Source organism: Vulpes lagopus, chromosome 19 (assembly GCF_018345385.1).
Source record: "Vulpes lagopus strain Blue_001 chromosome 19, ASM1834538v1, whole genome shotgun sequence".
Classification (NCBI taxonomy): domain Eukaryota; kingdom Metazoa; phylum Chordata; class Mammalia; order Carnivora; family Canidae; genus Vulpes; species Vulpes lagopus.
The window spans coordinates 5317450-5331494 of NC_054842.1; positions in this window are offsets into that span (position 1 = coordinate 5317450).

The window sequence follows — 14045 nt, forward strand, 5'->3', positions numbered from 1 at the left end:
AAAACATGTTCATTATTTCCATCAGACTTCACCAGGACCATCTTCAATGTCCATATTTCTATCAACTATGTCTTCAAGTCAATGTAGGCTTTTTCTATCATGGACCTCAAAATTCTTCCAGACTCTAATCACTACTGAATTTCAAAGCCACTTATACATTTTTAGGTTTTTGTTAGGGCAGCATCCTATTTCTTGGTACCAACATTTGTGTTAATTTCCTAGACCTGTCATAACAAATTACTACATATTGGGTGTTGCTATGGTTGGTTCCTTATGAGAGCTCTGAGAGGAAATTTGTTCTATGCCTCTCTCCTAGCTTCTGATGATGGCTGACCATCTTTGGCATTCTTTGACTTGTAGATGGATCACTCCAATCTTTGACTCTCTCTTCACACATTTTTCTTGTGTCTCTGTGTCTTCACATGGTTATCTTTATAGAAGGTCACAATCGTTTTGGATAGGGACCTAGTCTACTCCAATATAACATCATTGTAGTGAATGTCACCTGCAACAACCCTATTTCCAAATAAGTTCATATTCTGAAGTGCTAGGGGGTTGGACATTGGCATATCTTTTTTAGGGGGACACAGTTCAACAATATTAGAGAAGACTATGTTTTATATCACTACATTTTCTTTTCCACTTATAAAGACTGTTTATGAGGAAGGAAGTATGGGCACAGTGACCACAGTGACCAACACATATGTAAGAATGTGTTGTAAATCTGTTAAAAAACTGTAATTCTTTTTCTTGCTAATGATATAAGTGGATTGAACATGGACATTTACTTCTACAGCTTTCTGAAATCTCACAAAAAATGAGAGCAAAGGGATAAAATAAACTAGAAACAGTTTATGGTAAAGAATATGGGAAAGGAAATGAGAGCTATAAAATTTAGGAAGCTGAAGAGAAGATGATGAAGAATACCTTACTTAACAGAGCTGGGAAAACTGATACCTAATTTCAAAGAGTGGAAAACATGGAAACCAGTCTATTCAAAATACAGAGGCTCCCCTTACCACATGTACACACAACATACCCTAGTAATTGGGGGCTTCAGGAGCCTCCAAAAGTTGGGGAGAACATGGGACTAATAGGGATGATTGACTGAAAGTCTGTACAAGAAATGGGCACTCCAGATTTTTCCCTGATCTTGCTCAACTGGGCAACTGCTTCCTCTATTCCAGCAGAGGACCGGAGGCCTATTTTGGAAGCAGAGAGAGTTTGCTCTTGGGGAATCCAAAACACACTTGAGTGTGAAGGCACAGCATGAAATGATGGGGATGAAATGAAAGTCAGAAATGCTGGAAAGCCAATTTATACTTCCTGTTAAGAGAAAATTTCTTACTGGAGAAATAAACAAAGTCCAAGAAAAACAGACATAGAGTTGTAGAAACTTGTGGACTCTCCCCAAAATGGAAAAGCCAAGTTACCAGTGATGCCACCCTTAGAAATGCATGTCCTCCTCCATCGGCTTAATTTACAATATAAATATATAAGGAAGGGATGATGAACAGCTGAGGAAAGCCCAGCATCACAGTTAAAGATGGAAACAAAGAATAAAAATATGAAAGAGGAAATGAAGATAATGCAAACAGCAGAAGGAAACTTATATAAAAATTCCTTTGTGTACTGTTGATGGAAACATAACTAGAAAAAAGTATGGAAAGCAGTATGTAGAGTTCTCAAAAATAAAAAATAGAACTACCATATGATCCAGCAATTTCACTTTTGTAAATATGTCCAGAGGAAATGAGAACACTAACTCAAAAAGGTATCTGCATATCCACATTCACAGCAGTATTATTTATAATAGCAAAGGCATGGAACTTAAGTGTCCATAAGTAAACAAATGAATAAATTATTCATTTAATTATATAAATTATTGTATATATGCAATATATGGCATAATATATGTGGAATATTATTCAGCCATAAAAATGAGGAAATCTACCATTTGCACTAGTATGGTTGGACCCTGAAAGCATTATGCTAAGTAAAATAAGTCAGAAAGGGAAAGACAAATACTGTACTGTATGATCTCACTTACATGTAGAATCTAAAAACTCATAGAAGAATTCAGATTTGTGGTAACTAGAAGTCTTGGAGGATAGGGGAGGAGCAATTGGGGGAGGTAGTCAAAATTTACAAACTTCTAGTTATAAGAAATAATTACTAGGGCTGTAATGTCCAACATGATGCTGTAATTAACACTCCTGTATTATATGTAGGATGGTTGTTAAGAGATCAAATCCCAAGGGTGCCCGTCATAAGGAGTTTCTTTCCTTATTTTTATTATAACTCTATAAGATGATGGATATTAGCTGAACCTATTATGGTAATAATTTCACAACATATGTAAATCAGACCATCATGATGTACACCACACTATATGTCGTAATGTATATCAGTTATTTCTCAATAACAGTGGAAAAATAAGTAAAAATAAGTATCCTCAGAAAATATAAATGTCATTATACCCTGAAGTGAAAATAGAAGTCAAGGAAAAAGAAATACTTAAAATAAATTACCTAACAAATAAAGATTCAATTACTTTAACATCATCACAATAGATATTTGTACTCCATAACACCAGAAAAATACAAAAGATCTCAAAACTCAAAGAGAGAATAAAATAGTAATATACATAGAACTGAGAATCAAATGACCCAAAACTTCTCAATGGCAGCACTGGAAACAATGACTCCAAAGTTTTGACTGATAAATAAAATATCCAACAGACTCTAAAACCACCCAAACCATAAATAAAGAGAAAAATGGATATTTTCACACCAGGTAGTTCTCACAGCATGTATTTCTCCTATTTCTTTTTCAGAAAGCTACTAGACTACACGTTCCATCAAAATAAGAGAGTAAGTCAAGTTAGAGAAAGATATAGAGTCCAAGAGCAAGGGCTGCAACATAGAACAAAAAAGAAAAATATTATTGGGATGAGGAAAAAAGGAGATCCAAGGTTGACAGCTATGCAGTAAGCCTGGAGTTCAAGAAATGTGGAGTTCTAGAACTTTGACACTATGCTGGACAGAGTGGGGATATCATTTGGTCATTGTTCATTCTGGGGAATAATCCGTCTGTACTTACTCATTCCATGGATATACAACCTATGATCCAGCTGTTTTGTTCCTGGGTTTATATCTTTGTAGATGCATACATACCTTGTTTTATTGCGCTTCACTTTATTGTGCTTTGCAGATACTATGTTTGTTGTTGTTGCTGCTGCTGTTTTTGTTTTTGTTTTTTTTCACAAACTGAAGTTTTGTGGAACCCTTGTGTCAAGTAAATCTTATCAGCTCCATTGTCCCGACAGCACTGGCTCATTTTATGTCTCTGTGTCACAGTATTTCAAACTTGTTTCATTATTATTTTGTTATGATAATCTGTGATTAGTGATCTTTGGTGTTATAATTGGAATTTTTAAATATAGTATTATAGTAGTTTCAGACAATTGTAATTGTTTTGGTGTTCTTCCATTAACCACACCGGTTTAAGATAGCAAACTTAATAAACGTTGAGTATGTTTTGACTGCTCCATTGACCAATCATTCTCCCATCTCTTTCCCTCTCCTCAGGCCTCCCTATTTTCTGAGACACAATTACATTGAAATGATGTCAATTAATAATCCTATAATGGCCTCTTTTGTGTTCAAGTGAAAAAGGAGTCACATGTCTCTCATTTTAAATCAAAAGATAGAAATGATTAAGCTTAGTGAGGAAGGTATTTTGAAAGCTGGGATGGGCTGAAAGCTAGGCTTCCTGTACTGGTTATCTAGGTTGTGACTGCAAAGAAAAAGTTCTTCAAGGAAATTAAAAGTGCTACTCCAGTGAGCACACAAATGATAATAAAGCAAAACAGCTTTATTGCTGATGTGGGGAATGTTTTAATGATCTGGTTAGGTCAGACTAGCCACAGCATTCCTTTAAGTCAAAGCCTAATCCAGAGCAAGGCCCCAACTCTCTTCAATTCTTTGAAGGCTAAGAGAGATGAGGAAGCTGCAGAAGAAAATGTTGGAACTAGCAGAGGGTGGTTCATGCCTTTTAAGGAAAGAAGCCAAGTCTATAACATTAAAGTGCAAGGTGAAGCAGCAAGTGCTGATGTAGAAGCTGCAGTAAGTTATCCAGAAGATCCAGCTAAGATAATTTATGAAGTTGGCTACACTGAACAACAGATTTTCAATTAGATGAAATAGTCTTCTATTTGAAAAGATGTAATCTAAGACTTTCGTAGCTGGAGAGAAGTCAATGCCTGGCTTCAAAGAACAGAGGGACTCTCTTATTACAGGCTAATGTGGCTTGTGACTAAGTTGAAGCCAATGCTCACTTATCATTCTGAAAATCAGGGCCCTTAATAATTATGCTAAATTTACTCTACCTGTGCTCTAGAAATGGCATGATAAAGGCTGGATGACAGCACAGCTGTTTGCAACATGGTTGACTAAATCTTTTAAGCCCCTGGTAACATCTAGTGCTCAGAAAAAAGATTCCTTTCAAAATATTACTGCTGTTTGACAATGCCTTGGTCATCCAAGATTTCTGATGGAGTTGTGTAATGAGATTAATGTTGTTTTCATGCCTCCTAACCCAATATCCATTCTACAGCCCATGGATTAAAGAGTAATTTTGACTTTCAAGTCTTATTGTTTAAGAATACATTTCATAAGACTATAGCTGCCATACCTAGTGATTCCCAGTGAATCTAGGCAAAGTAAATTGAAAATCTTCTGGAAAGGGCTCACTATTCTAGATGCCATTAAGAACATCTGTGATTCATGGGAAGAAGTCAAAATATCAACGTAAACAGGAGTTTGCAAGAAGTTGATAACAACCTTCATGGATGATTTTGAGAAGTTCAGGACTTCAGTAGAGGAAGTCCTACAGATATGTAGAAATAGCAAGAGAACTAGAGTTAGACGTGGGCCTGGAGGTATGCTTGAATGGCTGCAATCTCATAATAAAACTCATAATAAGGAGAAGTTTCTTACGGAGAAGCAAAGCAAGTGGTTTCTTGGGATGGAATCCACTCCTAGTGAAAATGCTGGGAAGGTTGTTGAAATTACCACAAGGGATTTAGAATATTACATAAACTTAGTTGATAAAGCAGTGGCAGAATTTGAGAGGATTGCCTCCAATTATGAAAGAGGTTTTACTGTGGATAAAAGACTATCAAACAGCTTCTCATACTACAGAGAAATCTTTCATGAAGGGAAGAATAAATTGATGCAGCAAAAGTCAGTGTTTCTTATTTTTAAAGTGCCACAGAACTGCAGCCTTCACCAACTGCCACTCTGATCAGTCAGCAGCCATCAACAGCAAGGCAACACCCTTAACTAGCAAAAAGATTATGATTCACCGAAAGCTCAGATAATGGTTAGCACTTTTTAGCAATAAAGTAGTTTTCAAATGAAAAACTACCTTTATTATAAAGGTATTTACATTTTTAAACATAATGTTATTGCACACTTAAGAGACTGCAGTATAGAATAAATGTAACTTTTATGTACACTGAGAAATTTTAAAAAATTACTCGCTTTATTGAGATGGTCTGAAACCAAACCCACAATTAAGGTAAGTCTAAGTATGTCTGTACATATATTCTCACAAAGGACAGGAAGGAGATAAGGATGAGGCTGGTCTGTGGAGTGCTTGTGAAAGTGGATCTAGATCTCATTTCTGCAATATTGGTTAGGTAAAATGAAGTGGATCCACAGCAATTACCAGTAAGATATTAACTGCACACACAGCAACATGGTTAAATCTTAAAAGAGGATGCCCAGAGGGGGGAAAAAGGTGAAGAACATTTGTAAGCCAATACTGTTGAAGTTAATTAAGAATATACAAATAAAAGAATGGATGTTGAACACAATAGAACATATCATTGAAAGGTGGAGAAAAGAAGAATTGTGGCGGTCAAGGGAATATATAAAAGAGTGAATAGAAGTAGAGAAGGGCCATCCCTGGATCAATGCATGTGGGATCACCAAGTTCACCTCCCTGAACTCCAGGGAAAAGCTCTGCAGTACCAACCCAATGTCTGGGCTTGAGCTTCCTCCTAAATCTTCCACCACATCTGAAAAGGAAAGAGAACTGCTTCTTCCCATTCTCTAGATTTCCATGATGCTATTTCACACACAGCTAAAGGGATTTTAATGAACTTAATTACTGAAAAAATTGAGGATGTCAAATTTTCATCTTTGTGATATAATTACATAATCCAATAAAATGTAAATGGAAAACATTTCTAGGCACATATGTAAACATTTTCATTTCCTCACATATACAAGAATAATAATAGCTTCTGCTTTTAGGGGCATTTGAAAATTAAAATGAAATTATATATGTAAAGTGCTCACTGTATTACCTGGTGCAGGGTAAATCACTCAATATATAGCAGCTATATGGTAAAAAATCAGCTCCAAAAATGTTCTTTGAAGTTGGTTACTTGGGATTCTAAACATATTTTTGCCTAACAAATAATAATCAGAATGCAGATGACTAGATATGTATACCGGATGCAAAAGAAAATTTAGACCCTTGAATTTTATACTTGAAGTATAAAATTATAGAGTCCCTAACTAAACCGTTGTTAATTAACTGACATTTATTAGGAACCTGCTGTGTAATGGAAGGTGACCATATAATTTCCAATATGAGACTGTGTTTAGAGCTCCAAAGGAGGCTTCCCTGATTAGAACATGTGTAAGTTATTCTCAGAGTGTGGTGTGAGGACAGGGGCCCCTGCAATCTGTTTGTTACTGGTCTTTGATTAGATAAGAATAGTAATTGAGAGTAAACATTCAGAAAATTTTACAGCAGTTTGATGGAGTAATTTTATGCCTATTGAATATAATAATTACAAAATGGGCTTGCATTTTCATCTTATTTTTCTGGGAAATTATTTATATTGTATTGTACAGAAGTTTTGGCCCATAATGGATTGGGGAAAGGAGACACAGCAGGTTCTCTGAGATAAGGAGATCATATAGTTTGAGAGGGATGGATTCAAAGTAAATCCCCACCCCAATGACTCTATCAGATAACTCAACTTTATTTCCTATGTAGAAATCACCACTATTTGAAGTTAATGTGTTTATTGGATTTTTATCTTGTCTCTCCTACTGGAAGGTAATTTTGGGAGCGGTCTTATCTGCCTTAGTACTAACAATTAGAACAGTATCCAGCACAGACCACATACTAAATTAATTTTAGTTGGATGGATCAGTGTATTAAATTTTAACTGCAGTTGTTGCCACGGTGACAACTGTCATCACACGCTGGACAGAGATCATGAAAACTCTTCCAGCTGTGGTGAGGTGGTAAGGACAAAGTGGCTCTCTCCTCCAAACCACAGGATTTGAGTCTCTTACTCCAGAATCTTTTCAGACTTTTATGAATAATCAATTCTTTGAGTGGCAAGGCTCTACTTTCTGACTAATTAGTATGCTAATTATAAACCTTTTTTAAACTAAAGATTTCAGATAGACCATATGTTGTTAACATATTTGAATTAGATACTCTATGTGCTTGTGGTAATAAACTATTTTTTTAATGTTTGCCACTTATTTTCAGACCATTTTCTAATCCAGATCAACCTCCCTTGCCCTATTAGTGTGTATTACAGATTCTTCACTGTCATGGTTAAAAGGGAGTAAGTTAATTTAGAACCTTGGATGACTAAAGCTGGAAGGATATTTTTAGTGATTCTAATGACTGAATCTTGTGGCTTGCTGCAGACAGTATTAGGACTTCTACTGAAGTTACAAAGGGGTGATGAAGAGGCATATGTCGCAAAGGTTTCAGGGGAGATAGGAAAGTGATGGAAAACAGAGAAAACTATTTGCCAATTACATAACAGCAAATACCATAGCTGTCCTCGCAGAAGGTCAGAAATGCAGCAACTGAAGCTGTCACATAATAGACAATTTGATGATAGTAACTAAGAAAACACAAAAGGCAGCTAATCTCCCCCCTACTGATAAAGCTGTCTGAGGTAGATCAATTTAGTCCTGGTTGTTGTTAGGAAATTGCACTTGTTTGATGTTCCACAAGCAGATCATGTAGTTTCCTAGGAAACATCCTTTTTCACTTAAATCTAATTCTCCCACGTTGTGGGATCTGATGAGTCACTCAGCCTGACTTTTCTCTCCTTTCCCTCTACCCATTAAAAAGGACCTACCAGCTGGAAATCTACTAAATGAAATGAATTTATTAGCTCTTTTCACCTTGTTCTTCACTTAACTCTTGTGTTTCTTCCTTGCGAGTCTAACTGCTTCCCTGATGCGAAAGGCCAGAAATAATGAAGGAGCGGGGTTTGGGATGTGAGCAAGTGTTAAGCACTGGCTTCTTCCAATTTCTTGGTTATTAAACTATATTTCAGCATCTAGCTTTAAATGGAAAACATTACATGCATAAAGACTCTTTTTGTATTCTGTAGTGGAATTTGTCAATTTCATTTAATTTCAGATTCCTAGTCACAGTTTTACAGCTATGGGAGAGGGGAGGGGGAAGGAAGGAAGGAGAGAGAGAGAAGGAGGGAAGAAAGGAGGGAGGGAGGAAGAGAGGGAAAGCAAGGGAGAGAGAGAGAGAAGGAAAGAGGGACACAGGGAGGGAGAGAGGGTCACAGGGAGGGAAGGGAGCAAAAGAGGAGAGAGAGAGCTGGAAGGAGGAGGGAGAGGAAAGGAAGGAGACAAGAAAGAGGAGGGAGAGGGGGAGAGGAAAAAGAGGGAACATTTAAGTTAAAGAATTTATGAGATACATTAATTCTTATCTAAGCCCATTAATAGAAGCATTGCCACAAAAAATATAGAACCTGAAGATAATCAAAATATAATTGTAATTTGTTTGTGAAGCACAAACCTAAGTTTGCTGAATTCTCCTAAGTATGCTGAGTTCACACTTAATTAAGCTTGCACATTCTAGGCATAGTTGTCTCTTTGGTAACTAAGGAAGTGACATAGACATGAATGATAGAATTCTGCTGAGATTTAGCATGAATAAAGAATTCTCAGAGTACAACCTCACTGACTCTTTGCTCCAGCGGCAGCAGAGCATGCCACTCGTGGAATGAGTACTCCTGACTACTGACATGGGTACTCCCTCACTGGCCGGTGTCCTGAGTTAGCCAGATTGTCTTCTCTTTTTGCTACACTGATCTTAACCATGTGCCAGGAATTGTTCTAATTACTCTCCTGTGTTTCTCATCTGAGATGAAGTATGATACTATTACCTCCATTTTACAGATAAGAAAATCAAGTTCTGGAGTTGGTAAATGCTTTTCCCACATCACATAGCTTAGGGCAGTTGTAGGACTCATCCTCAGCACATGTGTCTATGATATTTGTCACTAATCTATATTCTTTATCTCCTGGGGAAATTTACTGGGTTTCTTCAAGATGAGGGATTGCAGAAATTATGAAAATGCCTATGGCTGAGCCTTAAGCCACTAAATTCACAAAAGCTAATGGAAATGTATCACAAGCCTAGGTGGGTCTCACTAGTTCAGCTGAAACACAGCATGATCAATATGGTCAAACAGTTTTGCAGTAAAACTAGCCAAGGCAGGATGGTCTATCTTGCATCATGAATTCCCCTGAAAGAATTTTCCCCCGTGGCATATGAGAAGTAGAGATGGTACATTCTCCACCACCCTTATATGGACATGGAGGGAAGGAGCTATGGTAGAGCACATTTCATTGGACAACTAAGCATAAACTACCTTTTGTTAGAACCATAACAATTACCTGATTCCCATTTCAGTCTTCCTGGGAGACACTGATCTTATGAACATACTCTATTTATGAACTCTTGAAAACCAGTAGTCCAGCTCCAAGATAATGTGTAAGTTAGCTCTCAGTGCAAAATGGACTACCATAGAAGTTCAGGGACACGCAGCAATGACTATGGCTGTGGAGGGTGACTGACCTAGGCTAGGACAGTCTTAGAGAGACTCATGTCTGATGTAGTCAAGACATCTATGTTGGGCTGGGTTAGGGAGGCTGTCTGCTCACAGGTCTCTTCTCGTCCTTCTGGGTCCAGTGGGCTAGCCCAGACATTTTCATTTCATCATGATGGCAGAGGCTCCAGAAAACAAGTACAGAAGGCCTGTTAAGACCAGAGTCAGAACTAGCACACCATCCCTTCTGCTGAGTTCCATTTTCGAAGCGAAGTTGTATAGCAGAACCCACAAGCTGGGTATGCCCTGGTCCCAACACTGCAAAAAGCCCTGCAAAGCTAACGCCAACATACGTGGAAACAGAGAGAATGAGGATCCACATTTAAAATTCTACACTTGACACTAATGGTGTGAAATTGGTAATTTATTTATAAGCTGATTTTTAATTTCCTCTTTTGTTAAACTGCATTTTTCCTGCTTCGTGGAGTCCTTGTGAGAATTGAATGAGGAAAAGCATCTGCAAGTCCGTCCTTAATATGAAAATGGAAAAGTAGCTGACCCAGAGCTCTACCAAGGTCCATCCTCCTTCCTACTTTGCCCAAACCATTGACTCATTTACCCACTCACTTCCCTTCTATGTTCCCATTTCAGAAACAGTCTCCCCTGATGTTCAAGGGGACTGTTTTCCCTGAGGTTGGGAGATTCAATTACAAGACTATTCTTTTTTATTTTGCCTCATTTTAGACCCTTGTATGCTGCCATATGACAATTAAAACTATACAAGCAATTATTTTCCAGGAGGCACAGATGTTGTTTGTTTCATTTGAGAACCCAAGTCCTTATCGGTCCTACTTTTAAGGTCCATTTCTCAGGAAACATTTCATGCACAGAACAACAAAGAACAGCAAATGACATTATTAATATCTAAAGACTCATTAAATTCTACTCAGTGTTAAAATGTTCCAAACTCTCTGGAGAGTTCTGAATATAAATGTTCATTTAACCTGCCTTTAAATTGCAGTATTTTGATAGAAATGGAATCAGATTTTGGTCAGCAAATGTTACATAACAGCTGTTTCCAGAGGACTGTTGTCTGTTCCCATTTCCTTTGGATGTTTGAATTTGCAACTATGGGAAGAAATCTTTTCTTGGGTATAAGATTGCCTGTACTAACTTCAGGCTCAGGACAACTTCTCTCCTTGAGATTTGGGGACAGGCATTGTATAGGTCTCTGTGTTTTTAACACCAGCAAAAATGTTGCAGACCCTTCTGGAATCTGTCAATGACAACTTCTGTCATTGGGCATGTAAAAAACGATTAAGTCAGAAAGAATAAGAGGTTTAGTGCTTCTTTTGAAAGACTAGCTAGAGCATCCTGTGACCTGGTTAAATCTGGAGGAGTTGTTTTCCTAAAGTTTAGTGTGTGAGTGGACTTAGATGTACTTTGCAGTGTGAGATTGACTCTGCTTGTGTTGGAGGAAGACTAGTAGCAGACAGCAGATTATGTGTGACTCACAAAACCACTAGGGTATCCATCTGGGGCCTTAGGAAAGTTACATAGGAGGTTTCCCTGGGCCTTAATTATTAGGTAGGTAGAGCATTGTAATGGGAAATAGGAACCAGATATCTGCATATTCAGAGGTTTGTAGTAAAAGGGTGAACTTATCCTGGGGAACAAGTTAGGGACCTGGCTGAAAAACCAGGCGAAAACACATTTTACTCTATCTGGGATACAAGATTAAGACTAGATTAACTGTAGGATTTTGATGCTGAGCTGAACTGCTCTGTCCCTCAACCCTCTCACACACTGATAGGGTAGAAACAGCTCTGCATTCATGTGACTTCTCTCACATTCTTCTTCACTCTGGTAGAGAATATTCAGAGCTGTTAACTCCTAGTACTGAGATGAAACTGAAGTGTGATCTGTGGGTCTGTTTCCAACGTTAGAACTGTGTATATCTGACAGGGCATCAGAATAAAACAGGAAATGAGTATTTCAAAGAGAACTTAATTTGGTGACTGCAGAAATGAGTTTGGGATCACAAGGGATGCTGATATTCCCAGGGACTTGCAAAAATGGAAAACAACCAGTAGTAACAACCACTCACAGAGCTGGAGCTGAGAAATTGAGACCACTTGACATAGATGTCATTCTAGAAGTGCTAGGTTCTTACTGCAACTGAGACACGGAGGTGTGGGGAGAGCTTGGGCATAAGTTCTCCATTCCTCTTGTCCCAAACTCTTGCTGAAACCTCCCACAGGTGGATAGTCTTAGAATTCAGGGAGTGGGGGCAGCCCCGGTGTCCCAGCAGTTTAGAGCCACCTTTGGCCCGGGGTGTGATCCTGGAGACCCGGATCGAGTCCCACATCAGGCTCCCTGCATGGCACCTGCTTCTCCCTCTGCCTGTGTCTCTGCCTTTCTCTCTCTGTGTCTGTCATGAATAAATAAATAAAAATCTTTTAAAAAAAAAAGAATTCAGGGAGTGAGGGAGTCCTGGTGATATAAGGGGTTAGATCTTGGGGGCCTTAAGACTGGCAGAGAAACCAGCGGATGTGAATGAGAGAGAACAAGTGGAGAATGATGTAAACATCTGTGATATGATTAAGGTCTCTGAAAAATATTTGGTATAGCAGTTCTGACTTCTCTTCTTCAAATAAATCACCCTTGTTCCCTTTTATTGTCTCCTACTTATCAAAGTCCAGGCCTCAGAGATGAAATATTTTATAAATATTCATATCATTTTAATAATTTTTCAGCATAGGATCTTAGAGATTTATTGTTTATGTTGCCAAAACAAAATAAAGTAAAACAAAACAAAAATCCAAAAGTCCAATCTGTGTGTATTGACATGTAATATGATCTCTGTGTCATAGAGGAGGAAGTTCAAAAAGTCTGCAGGCATTGAATGAAGCCTGTCTGTTCCCCAGGAGTAAAATCGTAGCAAGATCTGATGCTTAAGTTAGAGAATCCCCTGTCTCTCAACACATCTCTATGCCTCTGTCACACTCCATGATTGCCATGGGGCCAATTAAACATCCGCATTCACCGACCACCTAATGGGTCCCAGGCATTGCACTAAATGCTTAGGAGGGATATAGTGGGACATAAGACATCATGGAATTGGACACTAATCCTTTTAGGGACCTGCTTAAATTGCATGCATTTGGCACACTGCTGGCATTCCAGCAATGGTATTTTGCCTAATTTGTATGATAGTAGAAAAACTAGAGGTTACTAATTGGCTTCAGTAATTGCCCTTCTATATTTTAGATCGTTCTATGAAATCATTTTCACCCCTTATCTTACATTGTCCCTTCCCTCCCACCTCAGCCATGTGGCTTCCCACAGTGGTGAGAGCTGAGTTCCAGGGAAAGCACAGCAATTTCCAAGCATGTCCAGATATGTGGCATGGAAACAGGAAAATTACACACATAATCTCCTTTGATTTGTTCCTATGCGTGACATTTGTTTGCACACATCAGTTCTTTTCTTATTTGCTGCTGCCACCAAAATGATTAATGTTGCAAAACTAACAAAAAGCAAAGCATTCTGATTTATAACTTTGATAGCACTTAGTCTGTTCAGGTCTATGTAGTTTTCATTTGTTCAAAGTAAAGTAGAAATGGCTAAGTAGGGGAAAAATCCTTGGAAAGGGAAAATAAGACATCACATGGCACATGGTAGACTTGAACAAGTTTCACGAGCATGAGTAACAGTGATCCAGTAGCCCTAAAACATTGCCGAAACACTATCTCCCCCTATGACCCTGAAGGAGATCTCTGGTGGGACTGTATTTTCTTTTCCTTCTGGTCTGAGCCTTGTATGCCTGAAAGCATCTCTTTTTTCTTTTCTGCCGCTCGTTTGGGGAGACTTTGGGGAGGGTTATCTTAGCAACTCTGGGGAAAGCTACTTGCAGATGCTCAGAGGTTTAGAGTCAGGAGGCAGTTAGGAGATCATATAGTTCATTTCCTCTATCTCACCTACTGAGAATCCACAGTCTAGAATGCAGAAATAGAAATATCCATGGTGATGGGAATTTTCTGTATCGACACTGTTTGATTTGGTAGCCACTAACCACATGGAGTTATTGTGCACTTGATATGTGGCTAGTGTGACTGGGGAACTGAATTCTAAATTT